This window comes from Mastigoproctus giganteus, chromosome 8 (genome assembly GCF_048544385.1).
Source record: "Mastigoproctus giganteus isolate SK-2022 chromosome 8, ASM4854438v1, whole genome shotgun sequence".
Lineage (NCBI taxonomy): Eukaryota > Metazoa > Arthropoda > Arachnida > Uropygi > Thelyphonidae > Mastigoproctus > Mastigoproctus giganteus.
The window spans coordinates 200132743-200156470 of record NC_143582.1 but is presented as its reverse complement, the minus strand read 5'-3'; the positions used below and the strand labels follow the sequence as shown (position 1 = coordinate 200156470).

At 38.4% G+C, this 23728-nt stretch overlaps 1 protein-coding gene across 4 annotated transcripts in view; it reads left to right on the top strand.

The window, feature by feature from the left end:
• LOC150082171 (uncharacterized) overlaps nt 1-23728 on the top strand; it is a 324507-nt gene that overhangs the window by 111101 nt on the left and 189678 nt on the right. The window contains exon 1 of one of the 4 annotated variants that reach the window (XM_090380028.1): nt 13114-13179. The exons of the other annotated variants lie outside the window; for them this stretch is intronic. The gene's annotated coding sequence lies outside the window, so the exon portion shown is untranslated. Of the gene's footprint in view, nt 1-13113; nt 13180-23728 lie in introns of those variants that run through there. 4 annotated transcript variants of the gene reach the window in all.

Below are 23728 nucleotides of genomic sequence, written 5' to 3'. Positions count from 1 at the left end.
GCCATAAATAGAAAACAGCCTCAACTTCTTGATGAAGCCGTCCTATATGACAATGCCGACTACCGCGCATTGGAAAGTAGAGGGTTGAAACAGACTAGCTTTAACACTTCGCAGCATCCGTCAGTAGCTCTCATTTAGCAACTCCAATTTTCGCCTGTTTCCTGGGCATTAACTTCAGTAATATCTCCTTCAAAGGGGACAGAAACGCTCCACTCCGGAGACTGTAGACTTATTGAAGTATTTGTACTGTTAGACTGAGTGAGATTATCGGTTAATTGCGGTTATTGGCTGTGTTATTTGTTTGGAAAGCTTTAGGATACTTCATAGTTGCACTCAGGTACTTTTGTTAGATTAATAATACTATTGAGATTGTAGTGTTTACAGTTTTTTACTTTATCGGAGGTAATAACTTGAAACCGCCGCCATTACGATCGTACTAAGCCGCCGTAGCCTAGTGGTCAGGCGCGCAGGTGCATAAGTACACGTGCCTTGAGTGACCGATGTTCAAGTCCGCGACTGCTGAATACGGTGCTGTTTCTTGTATTTTGTGTATCTTGTAAACTCCTCTGACCGTTTGGTCGTCCCGGAGTATAAACAGAAAAATTATTTATTTATTATTATTTACATTGCCATCAACCCCAGGGGCTCACATCTGGTGAGTATGGGCTTGGCGCACCCAGGGTCCTGCACTGGATATCATCATTCTTCTCTTTCTGGTGATTCTACTTTTGACTCTCTCTCTCTCACTCAGGGTAACTCGGGGAATTTTTTTTTTTTTTTTGGCTGGTAATAATAAAAATTGTACTATCGGCGATTGCAGCTGAATTAGTTTGCTGTTTTCTTGTTTGATTGTTCTACGAATCCAGTGGTTTTCACCCGAGGTGTCGCAACAATATTCTTGCTGTGCCGTGTAATTTTGGTTTAAGTTATTATTATTATTATATATATTTTTTGAAATTAATTGATCTTTATTTAGTAGCTCTATATAAAGAATAAAATTATTATATAGGTATATATTAAAAGGTCGAAAACCACTGTGTTAGGTATTTATTTTGGGCTAGAGGTGCCGTGAAAAAATTACTTGGACAGTAAGGGCGCCGTGAACCGAGAAAGTTTCGGAACCTCTGTTCTAATCTCTACGTCAGAGTTTCCCAAACTTTCTCGGTTCACGGTGCCCTTAGTGTCTCAGTAATTTTTTCACCGCGCCTCTAGGCCAAGAGAAATACCTAACAGTTCCGTTTATTAAATATTTAGGTCTAAACAACTTAATAAGTAATGTTGAAACTGTGAACTACCTAGAGCTAGTAGTTCGCGTGGCGTCCGACAGGTGTCGATTATCGCTGTGTTTTCCTCGAATATTTAAAATATCCCGCTGCGCCCCTGCGACTTCGCCGTGGCGCACATTTTGGGAACCGCTGCTCTACGTACTAATTCTGTTGTTGCTTTGGCGCTATTAAGGATAAATTACAGCAAAATGCAGAGATAAATTCAAGGCTTAACGGTAAAATAGTAAGGTTTACTGTTTTTTTTTTTTTTTTTTATTTGAGCTAAAAGGAACAGTTCAGGAACACAGGATTTAGAAGTTGGAATTATTGAAATAGTTGTTTATACTAATACATTTGGAAGTTGTTCATTTAATACTACTAATATTAATATATTTGTGAGTTTTTGATGTCAAAGAATTATGGAAGATAGAAATCCTGACGGTAAATGATCTTTAGACAGATCCAGCGGGGAGGGAGAGGATATTTTACCCCTACTCCCACTTAAAATTCCTCAATCTCGTGGCGATATACGAAGGTAGGTCACTTTGTTTATTCTAAAAGTATTGGTCACGAGCAGTTAAGATCTGCGGCTCAGTTAGTACGAGAGCAGTGCACAGGTGGTGAGTTAATCGGAGTAGAGGGGGCTGGGTCTATTCCCACCCCTATTTTGACTATTGATGCGATGTAAATACAGTGACTGATGAACGTGATAAAATTCAAGTTGCGTCCTCTGTATATGCTGCCATTTCTAAAATACGAAAAGATATCACAAGTTTTCTTTTGGGAGAGGCTAACAAGGTGACTAAAAAAATGGGGATATAATTATGGACAAATAGTGTAATTTGGAGACTAACAACTGCACTATTGATAGAAAATGAGAGATTAAAAGCCATTAATGAGGAAATTGATAAAAGAGCATAATTTCTAGAAACAATGTTACAAACTTTATCTGTGGTCTCTGGTAAACATATTGAACAGGATGAAGGGAGGTATAAATCAAAGTCAGATGTAGATATAGATGTGTTTCCGACGAATAGGTTACATGCACAAGAGCCGGTGCGTACCTATGCTGATACTGTGAGAGGTACTATTGAGAAGGCGCCACCGTAGCCAGGTGGGAAGGAGCAGCACACGCTTCTTGATTAGACCGGGGTTCAAGCCCGTCACCACCAAATACGGAGGATGCGGAAAGGTCAGGGAATGACCACCGCATATTCCCGAAGCAATATGGCCTTAGTTGCTAATGCTCCTAAAAACCAAAATAACTAACTAACTATTGAGAAGAGTGTTTCTTCTAGTGATGTTATTAAATCATCTAATAATTAGAGCTTCAGACGAAAACAAGTTCTGGTGTGAAAAATGTAGTTACTGCAACTCTTAAAAATGATTTGAATAATGTAAAAGTGAAATCTTTGCGGCTTGTCCCTAATCGAGGAGTGGTGTGTAAACAGCTACGAAATTTGATTTTGACTGCTTTACTTCTACGGCAGCGTTTTCCGAAGCTGGGGTGATCACTGGCCTTCCTCGTAAAAGTAATCCATCAGTCATAATTTATGATGTCCCACGTTATCTTTCAAAGGAGGATATTGTGGATAATATTTATAACAAGAATTTAGTAGATCATGGTTTCACATTGGAAGAAGTGAAGCAACAAACAGTTTTTGATTTTACTACTCAGGCCAAGTCGTCATTGCTAGTTAATTGGTTGTTAGCTTCTCACCTAAAAAATATAAATGTGTGTCCTCACTGGACAGGTTGTTTTTGACTTGGAGTTCTCATAAGCACCGTCCTTATACGATAGTCACTAAATGCTATCTGTCTTGGGTATGGACGTATTACCCAATATTGTTCGCATCAGTCCCCGTCTTGTGGACATTGTGCTCGTAGTGGCCACGTATTTAATGAGTGTCCATTTAAGGAAGAGCCACCTAGTTGTATCAGCTGTAAGAGATGTAGGAAGGAATATCAGCACTTGGTAAGGGACAATACACGTCCTGAGTACTTACGGGCATTACAGACGGCACGAAGGACCGCCGATGAATAATAGTTATAATAATATCAGTACAAGTTTTATTCCCCGGAGATGAAGCTATTATTAGCTAATGATTCGCTTGCTGATTCTCCTGCGTCTCCTGCTTGCTGGTATTAGGATTGTGCAAATTAACGGTCAGCGTTTTAGAGCAGTATCGGATGAAATTCGAGTGTCTACTGAGCAAAATGTTATTGATATTATTGCAATTCAAGAGCAATTTAAATATTGTTAAAGTGCAACCTGGATATACTTCAAAGGTAACGGGATTTCCACTTACTGTCCGTATAATTCAACCGGTCTCTGAGGAACTTTAGACATGTATTGTGGTGTTAAATAATCAGCTAGGTATTACTATAATTAATGGTTTATGCAATAGAACGGCTACTTGTATTTTGGTTACATATTTGAATTTTTATCTGATTTCTCTATATTGTCCTCCATCAGAAGATTAAATTTATCCTTGAAGATAAGTAAACAGCTTTAAATATTTTGGGTCCGCAGAATGTCTTAACTTCTGACGTAAATGCTAAATCTCCACTTTGGTTTACTAATGGAAGTGATCGTCGTGGTCATATGTTGGAGGAATTTATTATTAATAATAGCTTAAATGTAATAAACCTACCTTAAGTAGTAACGATCTTTTCCAGCTCTGTTGGAGAAACAAATATTGATGTGACATTAACTAATTTTCATTTTAAAGCAGTTGTTCGTGATTGGATGGTGATTACTGATTGTACAACAAATGATCATCGGGTTCTATTTTTTGTTGTTACTGATTTTTCTAAACCTGGAGATCAATTTTTACTACAGCCAGCTTTAGTCAGATTTTCCATAAATCACATAAACTGGGAATTATTTGACTCCTCCATTTTTTTCAGATTTCCCTGAACAAGACTTTTCGTCTCTTCGCTATTTTACGGCTACTGGAATTGCTACCTTATTACGCCAGTCATTACTTAAGGCCTCATACAAATCGGTAGCAAGAAAAAGGTTAGTTTAAAGACCTGTTCCTGGTGGACCTCAGAATTGTATTCTTTAAGGAAAAATGTACATAGTGCCCATCGAAAATATCAGCGTCGACGTAGGGATAGGCATTCTCATGAAGTAGCTTATTTTTACTCTCAATATACAGTATTTTATTCAAACAACGTTACGTCAAGGCTATTGCCACACGGAAAACATGGAAGGAGTTTGTTCACAGTGCAGGTATTGACAATCCTTGGGGTCTTATTTATAACACCCCAAGGATTATCAATACCTGCACTATGTTACAGCCCGATGGATGATCTAACTACTGATTCTGTTGTACATTCAAATATTCGAGTTGCAAATTCGCTTTATACCACCAGTATCCAGACGAAATACCACCACTTTGTTTATTGGAGGCTTGAAGTGGTGAAACCCATGTTTAGTCTCTAGAGCAAAGTTTCCGGCATCCCCTTCTCCCCATACTTCTCCTTCAACCCATGCACGGTACTAATTACTATAGGTTTTGATACCTTTCGTGTTTGGGGTTTTCATAAAAAAAAAAAGACAGAAGAATTTTACCATTGATGAGTTAACCTCCGTTACTAAAAAGATTAATATTAAGAAATTTCCAGGGATAGACCTTGTTGAAAATATATTTATTTTGTGATTATTGAAATTGCGTCCACAAGTGCTGCCTTTTGCGTTTTAATAAATTATTATTATTAATATCTGTTTATTGCTCTGCTTTAGAGCCACCCCCCTGGACAGCAGTAAGCTAGGGGGTCTCCAAGAAGTTACCTTTCCTGATATGTGGAAAATTGCACTTTTAAAACTGATTTAAAAAAACAGATAAACCGGCATTAAATCCTAGATCTTATAGGCCTATTGCACTTTTCCCAAATCTTGGGAAGTTATTAGAGCGTCTAATGACTCTGCGTGTTACTGATCTTCTTCAATCGAAAAATATGGTGTCCTCTAATCAATATCGGTTTTGTGTAGGAAAGTCCCCTGAAGATGCACTTGTCGAATTTGTTCGTGCTATTGAGAGTTTAACATCAAAATTAACGTTAGCTACCTTTGTTGATTTCAAGGAAACTTTTAACTCTTTATGGTGGCAAAGTGCTCTCGAACGGTTGCTCCCAGCAACTATGCCACCCATTCACGAGCTATTTCATTAATCGTCATATTTGAGTGGTCTAAATTTCAGATGTCTAGAGAAGTTTCACGAGGGTAACCCCAGGGGTCTATCTTGGGGGCTCTTATATGGTATACAGTGTCACAGAATTGGACTTCCCGTTGTTTTAGTGGTACTAAAATCATCGCTTATGTTGACGATCTTACTATCTTAATTCATTGTTCATCTAGATCTGCTATCGAAAATAATGCCAATGATGTTTTACAAAATTTATTACAATGGATAATAAATTGACAATAAGTTCATCTAAGACTAAAGTGATGATCTTTGGATCATATTTAAACCCTCAACGATCCCCTTTAGTGAAGATTAATGATAACAGGATTCCACTTGTGTCTGAAATTAAATTACTTGGGATTACAATAGACTCAAAGCTTAACTTTGTCTCATTTAAATAATGTAACAACAAAGATCAGAAGATTTACTGGTGCTATAATAAAATTTTCTCGTTCAGACTGGGGATTTTCTAGGCGTACAATGAGAATCTATTATAACGCTGTATTTCTTCCTATGGCCACTTATGCTGCAGGTGTATGGTTACACAGGGTTAGAACTGTTAAGTTTCGCTCGAAGTTGGCTACTGTGTAACGTATAATATTTTTATGTACCGGGTTGTTATAAAATAAGTTTACCTATTCAAGAGACCCTAGTGTCAAAACGGTTAGAGGTAGCGCTGCGAAAATCGGTGGGTATGTATGTCATTTAGGGTATGGAGAAGCGATTTGTAGGGAAAAAAAAAAAAAAAAAAAAAAAAAAAAAAAGTAGTTCAAATTTTCACCACCAGGGGAGAAATTGGCACTGTAAGCATGAGATGTAATACTTAACTTAGGATTAGATTTTAATATCAGAACTTAGAAATCTACAGATATTGTTCTACGTGCTTTCCTACACTTGAGATGACATTCTGAAAACGGAGAACTCACTATGTGCGACACGTGGCACCTCCGTAGCCAGGTGGGAAGGAGCTGCAGTGCGTAGCACACGCTTCTTGATTAGACCGGGGTTCGAGTCCGTGACCACCAAATACGGAGGATGCGGAAAGGTCAGGGAATGACCACCACATATCCCAGAGCAGTATGGCCTTAATTGCTAATGCTCCTAAAAACCAAATAACAAACAAACAAACAAACAAACGTGCAACACAGTTTCGCATAGCATCTCATTGGGGATGTTGGCTACATGCTGTTTAATGCTCGCTTTCAAATCGTCAAGCATCTGTATGCCGCCACAGTAAACTCTATCTTTCAAGTATCCCCGTAGCCAGAAATCACAGGGATGGATCGAGATCTGCTGATCAGGCTGGCCAGAACTGCGGAAAGTCTCTAGAAATGATGCGATCATTTCCGAATGTTGAACAGAGCAGTTCCTTCACTTGTCAACCAACGTGTCCAAGCATTGCCTTTCTTGCAGAGCACGAATAATGTGATCTCTTAGAAGAGCGCAGTACCATGCACTAGTTACCGTACACCTTACGGGGGAGCCCATGAGGTGTAGACTCTTCAAAGAAAATGGTCCGATTATAAACCCTGCTGTGAATCTACACCATACTGTAACGCATGAACTTTGTAGTGGTCTTTCAGGCACAGCAGATGGACGAGAAGTTCCTCATATTCGGCCAGTTTTGTGCATTTACAGCCCCATGAAGAGTGAAACGTGCCTCATCAGACCACAAGATCATTCGAGCCCATGTATCATCAAGTTCCATACGAGCCAGAAATCGTAGAGCAAAGTCTATTTGTTGTTGATGATCACAAGAGTAGTTCTTGCGCTACGTGAATCTTGTACGGGAACCAGCGTAAAATTAGTCGAAGCACTTTACGTACAGCAGACCAAGAAAGGTCCAAGTCTCTTGACACACCTCTGACACTACTGACTAGTAGTGTTTCGCATTCTGACCATTGCAACCGCCACTTCATCCACTACCTCCGTTCCGATACGTGGTTGTTCCCTGCCTGGAATTACACCTAACTCCCCGGTCGGTCGCTTCAAATTTCTTTATTAGTTTTCGAAGCCACACTGACAATGTCAAAGGTTCTTTACGCAAACCTTTAAGTTATTCTAGTAGAACAGTTTTACTAAAAGAGCATGACATGTTCCTTTTTTGTAAGATCCATAATGGATATTGACGGTGGCGTTGGCCTTTTTGCTTTTATCTAACAGGATGTCATTTGCGTGAGCAGCGTGTCTTGAAGTAAATGACAACTTTTACATATGTGCAGCGCCGTTTTTCCCCTGGTGGTGAAAAATTTGAACTAATTAGCTTTCTTCTACAGATCGCTTTCCTATACCCTAAATGACACCCACCGATTTTCACAGCGCTAACTCTAACCGTTTTGACACTAGGGTCTCCTGAATAGGGAAACTTATTTTATAACTACCCGGTATGTTAAGAGCTTGTCGTACTGTTTCAACTTCTGCACTACAAGTTCTTGCAGGTGTGTTGCCATTGGACTTTCATGTAGCTAAAAGAGGTCTTTGTTATAGGTTAAAAAACCAAATATCAACTGAATTTATCGTTTAATTCTGGATATTCAGTCAGATGTTAAGCAAGGACGTAATCATTTGTGGAATGAAATAATAAATCTGTGGCAGACCCGCTGGGATACGTCTTTCTTCCCTGAAGTGACCTTTTGTGTAAAGCAGAAACCTGTTTGGTTCCCTTTAGACTTATATACATCCTTCCTTTTAACGGGACATGGACACTATGTATTGTTGGTCTTTCTAGAACGGAAGCTTGTCAATGCAGAGAAAATGAAAATTGAATATTTTATTTGATTGTCCACTATATAATGACATTAGAGATGTTCTTCGTTCATCAGTTTCTACACTATCTCATTGGACATGAAACTTTGCTGGTGGGAGACAAGAATTCTTACATTGCTCTTCAGCAGTTTGCGTCTGATGTTTTCACAAGAAGAATTAGTTATATGGCTACGAATAATGCTACTCCTTTGGCTGGTGGAGCTAATCAATAGGGAGCAGCATTCCTTGGTTGTAGGTCGTGCACATTGTGTATTAGGGGCCAGTGGATATCTTGGGATGCCATTTACATTAATGTTTTGACTTTGAACTTGAACTGAACTGCGTACATTTGGATTGACTGATCTGGCTTGTGATATAGGACATTGCACTTTACTCAGGATACTTATATGTCGCGGTTTAACTTAAGCTATCTGTTTATTTGTACAAAGCCTGTTTTGATGATAAGATATTGTCTTCCGTAAAGGATGTTAACTGTTATAGGATCTACGAATGAAGTATAATGTTTTATTTAACACTTAGAAGTTATAATAATGTTTTATTTATTATTATTTTATATATATATATAACACAACAGGAACTTTTTTCCCCTTCCTCTGGAATGCCCCCCCAGAGAAATCTGGTCCATCTTTTGCCACCATCAGGTGGGTCAGAGTCTCGAATTGAGACAGTGCGAGCTCCATTGGGACTGGCCCACCTTCCCGTGGTGTGGATGAGTACCCAGAATCATCTGTTCTGGTGACTGATGCTTTTGGGTAGCCAAGAGGTCAGAACATAACAACAGAAAACATATACACATAATACACACAAACATACACTACTCATTTCTGGCCCTTCTTCAGTGGTACTGTTCTTCACAGAGATACGAGGCGGAGATGAACTGACGTTCCAGTTGTCGCCCATTACAAAAACACATGCTTCCTCGGCGCAGATGTGGGGAATCACGGGTGGCGCATGACCCTAAACACTATGTTTCCTCACTTTAGTATTTTTTAAAGAGGAAAAAAAAAAAAAAACATTTTCTTACCAAATTAAATTAGATTTAGCGTTGCGACAAAAAAAAAAAAAAATCTCTTCAAACGTTGTGATAAATGTATAATTTACCTGGCTATTGTGGGAAATAGAACTATACATAATTTCGTTTTTGTATCGCACTAACTGTTGAAAATGAAACATGACCGACTTTACTTTCTTGTTTGCTCTCCTATATAATTACACATACACTGCTCGACAAAATTAACAGAACAAAATGTTTTTCATGAATGAAAAACTGAACACTGTGAATACTGTCGCCGAAGACGAATATTTGATATAATAGGCGTCCTTGCATGCAAATTCCGAGTATCCAATAGAAATCAATTGACTACCTTACAGAGCCGCACATAATGCAAATTATCCGTGCTTATAAAAACACGGGTTTCGACCCATTACTCTATTCCCGGTTTTTTTTGATTGCTCAGTGGGATAGCCACATATCCTGTACCCAGGATGGCAATTCATTGTCGTTTATACGATTCTTTGAGATGGTGGGCCGTTGGACGACTTGAAGCTCGGCAGTTACAGGCGGTGGCGGGACGTTGGCTTAATGTGTCACACAGTTTCGTCTCATCACTATGGAAACAATTTCAGGAGACAAGAATCATTACAAGAAGAGGTGGCCAAGGTCCCCAGAGGGCTACGTCAACCAGAACAGATCGCTATCTGGATCTAATAGCAAGATGGAACCCTACGATGTGCTGTCATCAACTGTTTCTTGAGGTTGCTGCAGCGAAAGGTGAAAACATTTCCAACCGAATTGTGCTAAGAAGGCTCAATTCAAGAGGGCTCTATTCTATGCAAGGAAGCCAGTGTTTCTATCCCATTAATCTCCACCATCACAGAGGTCGTCGAAAGTGGTGCCATGAACATTTGACTTCGAACCCTGACAAATGTGGTATAGTTTTGTTATCTGATGAGTCCAGTCTTAGCCTACAGACAAGATTCTATACGTTATTTCATCTGTTTCTTTTTCAATAACGAGGAATCAGCATTAGTAGTGGCATATGATGCAAGAAAGCAAGCGTATACAGCATCAGAACTTATACAGCAATATGCAAGAAAGCAAGCTCACACAGCACCAAAAAAAGAAAAAGAAAAAGAAACGCTTACCATTTCATCTACCTATTCACCTCCAAAAGTTTGTCCAGTTCTTCCTTGAATTTATTTAAGCTATCAACTGTGACACAATGTTCCACAATCTGTTCTGCAACTTCTTTCCTCAATTCGAATTTATGCCCTCCTCAAGTGCGTAATCTGAGCAAGAGGAAGATGTGGACATGTGTTTTGTAAAGGGCGGCTCCTAGAACGTCTGTTCAACTCCGCCTCGTATCTCTGTGAAGAGCAGTATCACTACAAATGGGCCAGAATGTGAATAACGTAGGTTTGTGTGTATTACGTGTGCTGTTGTTCTGTTCTGGCCTCTTGGCTACGGGCGCCTCCGTAGCCAGGTGGGAAGGAGCAGCAGTGCGTACCACACGCTTCTTGATTAGACCGGGGTTCGAGCCCGTCACCACCAAATACGGAGTATGCGGAAAGGTCAAGGAATGACCACCGCACCGGAGCAATATGGCCTTAGTTGCTAATGCTCCTAAAAACCAAATAATAATAATATAACCTCTTGGCTACCCAGAAGCATCAGTCACCTGGACAGATGATTCTGGGTATCGTCCACACCACGGGAAGGTGGGCCAGTCCCATTAAAACACGTACCGTCTCAAAAGAAACTCTGACCCACCTTATGTTGTCAAAAGGTGGACCAGGTTCCTCTGGGGGCCCATTCCAGAGGAAGTGAGAATAAAAAATAAAAAAATAATAATAATAATAAAAAAATAAATAAATAAATAAAAAAATAATAATAAAAAAATAATAAATAAATAAAAAATAATAAAAAATAATAATAATAATAATAAAAGAAAAAGAAAAAAAATCTCGCGGTGTAATTAAAAAAAAAGAGAGAGAGAGAGAGAGAGAGAGAGAGAGAGAGAAGCTACACTAGTGGGAAGAGGAAAAAAGTACGTTATCACGAAGAAAAAATAAAATAAAATAAATTGAAAATAAAATTTTTACGCTGCTGTCTGGGGATCCCCATTAGTAGCCTGCGTTATTCTGCAGGAGGCTTTCCTGCGCTTGAATACTTGTCGAGAAGTTCTGGAAGGCAGCAAGGTTCTGTGGTGTCTGTAACAGAATGTCCAGTTGGTTTTCAGTGTGAGGGATGGTATTTGCCAGGTCTTGCCTCAGGTCCTCATAGAGAGTGCACTCGAAGAGAAGGTGGAACCAATTCTCCTTGGCCCCGCAGTAACAAACGTCTATGGGTATTAGGCCTAGTTGGAAGAGCTTCTCGTTCAATGAGCCATGCCCAGTGACTAGGAACGATGTCTCAAGAGTTAGAGAGAGCCACTTCTGTGCCGACTTAGAGGAGGGGAAAGTCACATCCGGCAGGGAATCCATATCTTCAATTTCCTCTCTAAATCAGGTCATTTTGCTGATTTGCCTCTAATGGCCTTCTTCTGCCGTGGCGTTTTCAGTAGGGTTTCTTCTTCCCGTAGCCAGTCTCGGATTGTTTTCTCAGTTGGAGGAGGACCAAACTTACGTTCAGCATCACAATTTCCATTCACTTTTGCAAACGATCACTTTTAACTTGAATTCAGCACTGTACGAAAATCTTTTCTGAACCATTTCTGGGCAGAACGTGGCAAAACGTAACCTAATATACCGGTAACAAGTGCGAAACAATGAGCGCAGAGACAACAGCGCGAAAAAGCGGGAAATGCAAGTAAAAAAAACTACAACCATTGTATAAGACGCACCCAGTTTTTAGACCCCAAATTTTTCGAAAAAAGGTGCGTCTTATACATGGGGAAATACGGTAAATTTTAAATATAATAATAAATACAGAAGAACGGCTCCCGAAGCAATTGTTCATCATACGCTTAATAACGAGCGCTTTTTGGATTAAGCGAAATATTTTTCCTAATAGAAAAAGGACGTAATAATGTTTTTAGGCTTATCAGCGACTTAGCCCATATCGGTAGGTTAAGTGTGTTCTGTTGTCGATTTGCCTGCTGTTTGGATGAAAAACCGTAGTTTCCGGGAGAAAAACCATGAAACCCTATCCTGAAACTGACTAACTCAGCCAAGTTGTGAAAAAAAGGCCTTAATAGGAACGGCATGAAGAACCTTTTATACACTAACATCTTGTTTGCATATTAGTATTGTCATATGGTACAAGGAAACTCTAGGCTTTGGCTATACCAGCAAATTAGAATATTTTACTCGTGTCTTTGACGTAATTCGAACCCGGGTTTTTTCAACCGGAAAAATGGCCGGGTTGGAATGCGTGGGGGAGGACAATGCTTACATGCACTGTGCTACCAGCGAGGGTGGTGCATAATAAGGAAATTTCGCTAAAAGGAGGAATTACCGTATATAATGGGACTGCTTATTATATCAGCATGAGATTTAAAATTACATTATTCACACAAATTTTTGTTATGAAACTGTACAAATAAAACTTTTTTCACATTAAAATTGTGATATTTGACTTGTTCCGGGAGTGACGGCTTTGACTACTAAGTGACATCGAAAAGGTCATGCATTTAAAAATACTTGAATAAGGTGGGAAATGTGAGATCTCGAGTAGTTGGCTCTCTCAATGAAAGTAGCTTTTGTTATTTACCAAACAGTGCATTAAATAAATTAAGGTCATCCGGCACTTCATTTTGAGTGTTTTCAGAATTGAGTAGGCGTGTGTACCCACCAAAGAGAACCAAGAAGTACTGAATCATCGACTTGGTGAACTTTACAGGCAGATCACGACATTGCGTTTTCGGAATTTAATAATCTAGTTATTGAAATATCAATGCAATCATATGTTGGTAACCTTATGCCCTTCAAGAACCTCAACTCCTTTGACCTAGTGGGTAATAAACTGCAGCAATTTTTTCCCCCTCTTAATTCAGATATTTCAGTGTATTTTATTTGTAATATGCCAGTGATACTCATAAAATTAATAGTTAATAAAATCATATTTAATTGCCCGACCGGTGTGTTTACGAGTATAATTAATGATATTAATTTCATTAATGTAAAAATGTTCTTAATTCCTATAAAACAATGTTTTTTGAAGGATGTGGCGAGTACGAATCGAGTCCATCCTGTTCATTTATTGTTTATAGTAAATTATAAGATGTTAATTAGACTGAATATTTAAGTTTAATATTATAAGTAATTTTTGCTTCAGTGTTTTTGCATTTATTTATTATTTTTTGTAATGATTATTATGGATATATTATAATTTTCATTATTATAAAGTTATATTGTTGTTATAGACATAAGAATACAGTATATTCTCATTCATGGAGAATAGTGAACCTTTTCCTTCATTCCTTTGGTTTTTTTTTTTTTTTTTTTCCCTGTCTTTCCTACGTCTGAGGAAAAGATTACAGACAAGACGTGGGACTTTGCTTATCCGAACTAGTTAGGAATTAACGAGTTTTAAAATTGATTCTTTTTATTTTTTTTCTAATATCTAGAATTGCTAGTTTTTCCTGTTTCATATGCAGTCCTCAAACTAGTGCGATTAACACTTTTCTGGTTTTGTAATTCGTATATTGTGACTGGTGAAACAAGTTAAGTAAAGATGACTGGAAAAAAATGTTTCGAGATATTTAGAGGTAACAATTTTTTACGAACAAAATACAGTACTTGTTAATTAAAGAGCTACTATTCGCTAACGAGTAGTTGCTCGTTAACGGTAGTTGCTACCGCAAACGTTCAACATTTTGAAATTTCTCTGCGTAGACCAGCGCCTTCGATTGAATCAAGAGAAAAAAAATCTAGCGGTGAGAGATGCGAGCTTCTCTCTGGCCTTACCACAGGCACTCGACGGCCTAACCAATTAGCAGGAAACTGTTGGTGCAGAAACTTTCTTGCATGGATACTGTAATTTGCGGGAGCACCATATTGCTGGAACCATGTCGTTCAAGACACTGGGGGAATGTTTCCTCGTTGAGCATAATTGCGTCAGGAGTGACATTTTCTTGAAAAAATAAGGGCCTATGATGTGACCTTTCCACATGCCACACCATACCATTACACGAGTAGCAACTTGTTCCCTCAAAGAGTACATCAGTGAGGGTTGTTTTTGAGACCAGTAGCGAGTGTTCTGTCAACTTACCTCACCGATTCCATTAAAACCAGCCTCATCACTAAACAGAATTGTGGACGATAATTTGCATTTTGAGCATATTGTTCTTTAGCCCATTCACAAAAATTCTATCCTTCGGTCTGGATCACCTTCGCTTAATTTTTGCAAGATCTGAAGTTTGTATGAATGCCATTTGTTAGCCTTAATGATGGCTGCTTTTCGGTCTCGGAGGCCAATCTTCGAAGAGATTTTTTGGGACGTTTGCATAAATCAGCGATGATGGCAGTCACTTTGTCATCGTTGGTGGCCCTTCTCGAAGGGACATGTATATTTTGTTAGGACGGCTCCTAGAACGTCTGTTCAACTCCACATCGTATCATTGTATTGTGCTGATACAAAAACTCTGTAAAAGAGGCGTGTGGGTTGTGTTGTAGATTTGTGTGAATAGTGTATATTGTGTTGATATGTTGTTCTGTCCTCTTGGGTACCCAGAAGCAGGAGTCATCTGAATGCCCGCTTCAGGTACTCGTCCCTAACCACGGGAAGGTGGCCCAGTTCTATCTTACGCTTACTGTCACCATGGGAACATGTCCATCACCTGCAGGAGGGATTGCAATACCAGTAGGTGAGAACGGAGACTCTCTGGGGGAGATTAAAAAATAATAAAAATAAAAGATGTAAAAGCTTATGTAGAGCAGTTCGTTCAACTTGACGAAGCATGTACCAACTTTTGTAAACGAAGTACATAATCCATGTACAAAATGTAAACAGAATTTATAAAGAAACATCTGTTTAAACAAAGTTAAAATAATAAATAAATCACAATTTAAAATTAGCTATAATCAAAACTGTCATTTACGCGAATAACATTATCAGCATTAGCATTCACAATATTTACACTATTATACATAATTCTTCTGCATTTGAAGACCTCAACGGCGAAAGTCTACTGTGTGTTTTATCGTCTATGAATCCTGTTTTCCTAAACTTTGCAACAAGTTTTCTAACAAAGCTCTGTGTTATTGGCTCGCGGTATGGATGTAGCTGTTAAATTCTGCGGCGACCTCTCTCTAGATTCCGATTTCCTATGAAAAGAATTATCTGGACTCGTTCTTCCTTACTTAAAGACATCTTGAAGCTGCAAAGATGAAAATATGGGATTTAGTTATTTTTTCCTGTGATTCCAGATTTATGGGACACCTTGTAGTAGAGATTGGACATTTTTAAGTACAAACGACAACGTGCCGAAGAAATTAGTCCAGAGGTGACACTAACCCCAAGAAAAGACCTCGAGGGAGAAAGTTAATGAGAAAAAGCGCATAACTGAATTACAAGCCTACATCCCTTGAGATGGTTGGTTACTTCATTTCACCATTAGGCCCTGGCAGTGCCGGACTTAGTTATTTCTGCGCCCCAGGCAGAATGATTTTTCGACGCCCTTTACTAAGGATTTATAAATTTTTGCCTCATTGTTCTTCTGTTTTTGGCACCCCTTAAAGAATGACTGGGCAAGGGCCCTGCTAGCCCGTACCTTAATCCCACAGGAAAATCTAGTTTGTTGACCCAGCGATCGCAGGCAAACTTGTATTTTCACTTAATGTAATGAACTGTTCCAAAACTTCCAGGGATTTTTTATACCCCTGTAAGTTTGGGAGGAGGTAATGTCGATCTGCTGAGTTATCAGTGACCAAATGATTGGGAATTGTAATCTGACAGCCTTCGTCTTTTCAGTCTCTGATAATTGAAATTATCAAGCATAGTTGGCATTATGATGAATCTGTAAATTACCGTACAGCCAGGTCACTCATCGCGCGGAGCCCGACGACTGATTTAGTTGGTTGTTAAAGATGACGTGGAAGACCGTTCGACAGTTTGGTACTCCCAGAATTTATAGTTTCGGCACTGATGGCATTATAAAATTCTGAAATTATTTCCTTATGAACACGGTTCTCTTATGTGTGTGAGGAAGGGCATGAAGACCTTTTATATACTAGCATCTTGTTTGCGTATTAGTGTTGTCATATGGCGCAAGGAAACTCTGTGCTTTGGCTATATATAGGCGCCTCCGTAGCCAGGTGGGAAGGAGCAGCAGTGCGTAGCACACGCTTCTTGATTAGACCGGGGTTCGAGCCCGTCACCACCAAATACGGAGGATGCGGAAAGGTCAAGGAATGACCACCGCATTTCCCGGAGCAATATGGCCTTAGTTGCTAATGCTCCTAAAAACCAAATAACAAACAACAAGCTTTGGCTATACCAGCAAAATAGAATAATTTTTTAAAAACATAAAAAATAAAATAAAATAAAACAAAACAAAAACCCTTTTTACATATTCCCCGCATCACACGGGTTCTGCTCCAGCTGATCTTTGAATTTTCCCAAACTGCCAGCTTCAAATACCCATGGAGGTAATTGACTCCAGCGATTTAAAACTTTTTGGCTAAAAGAAAACTTTCTGCAGTCCAGTCTATGTAGCTTTTCCCTTTATTTGAATTTATGTATCCTATTTCTAGCGTTATTTATAACCGTGAAAATTAAACCTTGATTAATTTTGTTATCTTTTCTCAAAGACTTATAGGGATTCTGAAGTACCTCGTTACCAATCAATCCATGTAACCCGCACATTCGAAGTCTTTCCTCATATGGGCGTCCTTTTGCCCATTTTACAAAGCGCGTCGTTCGTCTTGGGACTTATTCAAAAAAGCTCGATGTTTTTTTGTAGGTGTGATCCCCATGCTTGGATACAGTACTCCTAGTGCAATGTCATCATTGCCTTATACAGAGGGAATATGATCTCGCTGTCTCTACAAGCAAATGCACTATAAATCATCAATAGGACATCGTGGGCCCCCCTTCTCTCCTGTCTACATTGCATAAAGAACTTCATGTCTGCCTAAATAGTAGCCTCCCCCCCACAAATCTCTTTCTTGATTAGACCGGGGTTCAAGCCCGTGACCACCAAATACGGAGGATGCGGAAAGGTCAGGGAATGACCACCGCATATCCCGGAGCAATATGGCCTTAGTTGCTCATGCTCCTAAAAACCAAATAACAAACAAACAAGCCACAAATCTCTCCCCCAATTTCTGGGTGGGGAAACTGTAGCTCAAGTTTCTTGTTCACTTTGAAATGCTAACAATCCAGCTTACTGAATAAATATTTATTCGTAAGCTGATCTATAAAGAATATCATTTTAACAGCATTGAATTGGTTTCCAGTTTGATGCTCCTTTGAAACAGCTGCAGTTTCTGTTTCCAATCATCAAAAATATTCAAGTTCGCATCTGCAGACTTGTAGCATGGAGAGACCCGAATTTAACGCTGTTCTTTAACCAGAATGACTACGACTACTTGGTTAGCACGCGTAAGGGTCTGTGATGAAGGGGAGAGGATACGATTTGTCCTGATATTTTTTTATAAATATTAATTTAATTCATTTAATAAATTAAAAATAATGAAAGACTACAGAAGAAATTTTATAGGACAAATCAGATTTAAATGTTTATTACCTACTGAACAGGAAAAAAAAAAACCCTGAAATGAACCTTAAAGAACTATTTCGTGATTTTGAAATATAAAGGCAAAGAAGACGATTTTTTAAATAAGAACCAAAGTTATAAATTAACCTAATTATAACGGTATAGATTATTAAATGCGTATTTTGATGTACTAATTTTTAACAATTTTTTATAGTTTAATTGGCTGAATATTATTTCAAATACTGTATATATTATAAATAATATTTTTAAGAGTAAATCATTGACGTTTCATGTTAATAAAAACACACAGAGAGAGAGAGAGAGAGAGAGAGAGAGATCTTCGGTGGTCTTTGCCACAAAAATAGGAACCCAAAAATTCCAGCTACGCCACTGCATACAGAAAAGATTAAAAAAAAAAAACAGAAAACCTTTTAATCCTTGCAGTATTTAATTAGAATAAGAATCTCTCTCTCTCTCTCTCTCTCTCTCTCTCTCTCTCTCTCTCTCTCTCTCTCTCTCTCTCTCATATTACCAAATCATTAGTTATTCCCATCATACAATGAATAAATATGTATTTGCACTCACGCTTTCTGTTCTTTTATCTGAAACCTTGATTTCAAACTTCGGTGACAAGAATCGCCGTTTTAAACCGTAAAAATTTTTCTTGGATTACTAGAATTTTTCGCGAACTCCTAAACCTCATAGAATTATTTCTGTGCTATGAATTTTCTTTCTTGATATTTCTGGCATTCTTGGAACCCTTGATATATCTCTGTGGACCTCCAATGAATGATCTCTGTTATGCTCTGTAAAAAGAGTAACCGAGTGGTCAGGCGACAGGTGCATAAGTACACGTGCTTTGAGTGACTGGGGTTCGAGCCTGTGGCTGCTACATACGGTGCCATTTCTTGTATTCTCTCTATGTTGTAAACTCCTCTGACCGTGTGGTCGTCCTGGAGTATAAACAGAAAATTTGACTGCGTCGAGAAGCCCAGTTGTTGAATGCAGAGGCAGTGGAATAATGCCCAATATTAACAATAATACTCCGGTTACCTTCCAGTTGACAGACAGTGAAATATGCGATTTAGTAATGAGAGAAAATCAGGCTAGTGGCAATAATGATGATGTGAATGCCAGAAAAAAAATTCTGTTGACAGAATGGATAAGCATTACAGAAGAATCGATGCGTGGGCTGGAAGATGAGGAGGGATTTCATTTTATAACATCAATGTCTGTTTATTAAATTCAAGAACTTTTGTAAAAGAAAGACCAAGTAAAACAACTTAACTTTCAAGATGTTAGAGCTTAGAACTTATAAAATAACTAATATTATTTGACCTTATTGAAATCGTGTGAAGTTGGGAGGATTATTTTGTCCTTTCGTTTTGCGTTCACCGTTAAACTGCCTCGTTAATGCAATGACCTTAATGTTCAGAGCAGAACAACCTGTCTTTTGCAACTAGTTAGCCAGTGAAATCCCCTTTCACGAGAGTGCAATACCAGGGCAACTAGTTGTGAAAGCAAAGTTTGTGCTGCTGTGAGCATTAAGACCGTTGCATTAAATAGGCAGCTTAAATCCAGCAGGATTTAAGCTGCCTATTGGTTGGGTGGGGGAACTACAAAAGAACAACCTAATTGTAATTATATGAAGTTAGTCTTCCAAATTTCATATAATTGCAAAATGTGGTTCATCAGATCGCCTCTAAGATCTACTTCTAAGCTTAAAACTTTCAGTTTCCCGAGCCTCTGCCCAGGGTTGGCCCGAGGTATATTTGCGCCGCGGGCGGGAGACATTCCTGTGCTCCCTTCCAGATAGAAAAAATTTAAGGTGTTTTTATTGAGTTAATATTTTTATTTTTGCTAGAGAAAAGTTAAAAAGACAAATGTAAACACAAAAAAAGACAACCAGAATATTTATAATGTTTTAATTGTCATATTAAATCGTTTTCCCCTTTCACGAAGCATATGCGCCCTCTCAAGCCTTCGACCCCAAAACGTCAGCGCCCCGGGCGACCGTCCGGCTCGCTCGTAATTGGGCCGGCTATGCCCCCACAGGTACCTCATTGTCCCATGATAAGAATTTTCCTCTAGTGATGCCTTGTAACGGATGTTTAACAGATAACATATAATTGCATTGCTGTTCTTTATTTTTTCTTATAAAACAGCAAAACGGGGGGGGGGGAGAATAAAAAAAATAATAATAATAATTGTCCTGTGATAAGAATTTTCCTCTGGTGATGCCTTGTAACGGATGTTTAACAGATAACATATAATTGCTGTTCTTTTTATTTTTTTCTTATAAAACAGCAAAACGGGGAAAAAAACCAAAAAAAAAAAACAAAAAAAACTGTACACTATACAGTAGGCTTCTCAGGACTATAACAGAATTATTTCATTTTATATTCATTGCACAAAATTCCTGGTGATTTTTTTTAATCAACCAGTTAAGTTTATTGCAACCTTAACGAGTTCATTTTTTACAGAATTAAAAATTTCTCTTTTCTCTTCTTGCGAAACACTGGCGCGCGCTACATCTCTTGAGTCAATTACGTAATCAGTGTGGTAAAGATCATTCAAGTTACGAAAGCGTGTCATGTGATCACATAGCTGCTTCAAAACGTTTCTGTTCTAAATGAGCGCTGTTTAGTTCTTTTTTGTTGTCAGTCCGTTTTCTGGATTGGAAGATTAAGGTTAATCGAGAGTTGAGAATATATAAAACCATATGATGGGTTCAAATTATGTTGCTAGTGTAGGCAAGTAGCTAAGTGACTGAGGCGTGGCTACGTATAAATTTAATAGAATTTTGACGTTTCGGCAAACTCACGGTCGACTTCAAGAGGCCACTAACTTCACACATTTCACTGTTTAATAAGAAAAAGAATAACCAGATACAGACGTTTATTGCTTAGTTTAGCAGGATTGCTTAGGTTTTCTTCCCCTGTGTTTTTTATGCACAGAATAATATGCACAGAATAATTGCAAAAATACGTACGTGATATTGTTAAGATCTAGCAAGAATGCGAACAGAAATTGCCAAAATAACGTATTCTGATACAAAGATAGAGCAAACAGAAAAACGCAGAATATTTTCCCCCGCCTCTTCAAAATGAAAATATGATTCTGATAAAGTTGAATGCGCTGAATTTAAAATAGTTTATTACTTTGAGTTTTGTAAGAAATGGAAATAAAAATTATCCCTATTATTAAATTTTATTTGTCCTTTTAAAGTACTGTATAAAACTCACATTTGAAGTAATTATTATTATGTTTGTTCTCCCTCCCACCCCTTGATGATAGCTGATGTTTTGAGCTTTAGTAATTACAGTTCAACATTAGTATGCTGTATTCAAATATATGAGTATTACTATGGACAATAAACTTGTCCATCTTCTCTGGTAATATTTTCATTTATTAGATATATTTTACTGAAGCTTTGTGCTTATTACCACAAAGTACATATTCTGTGGGAAAAATCAACAAAGTGCACATTATTAAAAATGCAGTTTTAATGACATACAAATTTAGTGCATTATCCTGTAAGCTTTCAACATCTCTTTCACATAGGGAGGTGTGTCCAGTCCTATCCAGTAGGGCCCTATAGAATAGGGCGGAGACCCACTTCAGCACCTCCGAGGGTAGAATGGAAGAGATTAAACATGCCATAGTGAATCTCTGAAAATGCAGCTACCACAGAAAATCTTGGACAAACATATTCGAGAAGCTGAACACAGGCATAGAAAGGTGTTCTCACCTGCTGTTACTGCATACATTTCCTGCTTTCCAGGGTGGATCTCTAGAATATTAGATATCACTTGTCAGACATGTTGTGTGCAGCTACTGAGCACAGATTGCACACAGTCGTGCCAAAGGTAAAAGATTCTGTACCTATTGCGGATACAAGTGGGGTTATACAGGGTGCCTCAAAAATACACGGCATAACTTCAAGAATGAGTTCCTCATATGTAGACAATAAAAATATTTTATATCAACGTAGTTCCGGAAATGCTTGGTTTCCGAGTCTGTGACACTTAACTGTTCACATCACCTTATAGTAATTGTTCAAAATGTCCACCTTCTGCCTGAATACAGGCCTCACATCGACGTCTCATGGTCTCACAAAGACGATGCCAAATTCCTGACATGTTTTGTATTGTCTCACAACCTGCCACAATTCGATTGCGGAGAGTTTCCACATCAGCTACAGTTGGTGTTCTCACAACACTCTCCAAATAGTCGAACGTTGAACAGCCAGTTGCATTGCTGTTCTGTGTGTGCTGATTCCAGGAGTGGCATGCACAACATCCAAATCTCCTCCTCTACTTCAGGAGTCATAGATCTTGGTCGTCCTCTGTCGGCAGCACTGGGTTTAAAGGTCCCATGTTCACAAAGGTGGCGATGGATACCTTCAAATATTTTCCTGTCCGGACATCTTTCTTCTGGGAACCTTTCGTGGTACAAATGATGAGCCTCCAGAGCATTGCCATCTGCCAAACCGTACATAAAGTGCATATCCGCTTGCTCCTGATTTGAGTACATGGTCAGAATGGAAAACCACCAGATTCTGTCAGTACCGTGTGATGAAGGAAATCACCTGCGGGAGATAAGACATTCCGGTTAATAACTTGGGAACCAAGCATTTCCAGAACTATGTTGATATAAAATATTTTTATTGTCTACATATGAGGAACTCATTCCCGAAGTTATGCCTTGTATTTTTGAGACACCCTGTATATGAGATCACATGTCTGGTACTGTGGGGAGTGCTATGTTGGAGAGACAGAACGCAGGTTTAAAGATCATATGGGGGGAACATATTAGTGCAATAAAGACTGCAGCAGTTTATGGGAAATCTGCTGTAACTAGAGAAATTTGGAGGAGAACCATCAAATTTCTCCAGGTAATGCCATCATCGTTGATTGTTTACATAGGTATTGGAATCAGAAATAGCTCGAGAGCTTGTGGATTTGTTTTTCGGAACATAATACCATCAATAGAGATGGGGGAGTTCATATTCATTCCTCCTTTGAAACTAATTCTTGGACAGGATGAACAGTTTGCCTGACACACTCCTGAGCCATTTCCAGTCTTCATGCATGTGTAAAGGATAATTCCCATGCCCCTACAGTAACATGAGCCATGATCCTGCTGATGTTATTTAAGGATATGCTGTGACAGTCAAGTTTCACTGTTGATAAAGGAGGTGGTTGTCTTTGAAAGCTATGGCGTTGTTTTATCGCTTTTAATTTGTAATATTTCGTATATTTCAATTTTATATATTTTAATTCTATCTATATTTTATTGCTTTTAACTGCACAGTTGTCAGTGTATTTTATTTTTGCATCAAAATTTTATCCTGTCTTATTTTATTCTATTTTAATTTATATTAATAAAGTTTGAGTCATGTACGATCGGTGTATTCCATTGCAGCTATTATGAGTTATTGTTAAATATCCTGATTCAAACAATGTTACAAATATTAATTTTAAAAAGAGTTTCCGACTCTCAAAGGTTCCTAGTGGGAGGCCTCTTCTGGAATAAAAATTTGCAGGGTCAAGTTGTCAATGTATATATATTTTTTAATATTGCATAGCATCACCAAAAAAGGCAAATCCTCTGTATATTCTGCAACACTGCTTTGAGTTTACTTGTTTTTATCAGCTGACTGGTAGCTGTTGGCAGCTGTAAGAAACTGTGAATAATGTATTTTGTCTAAGTGAATAGTCAAGTAGTATACAGAAGTAAAATTTACATTTATAAATATACCCACATAAACTTTTGTGTTTAACTGGGCACATGTGCCCTTTTCCCATAGAATTTCTTTGAAATATATCCCTGCAACCCTATA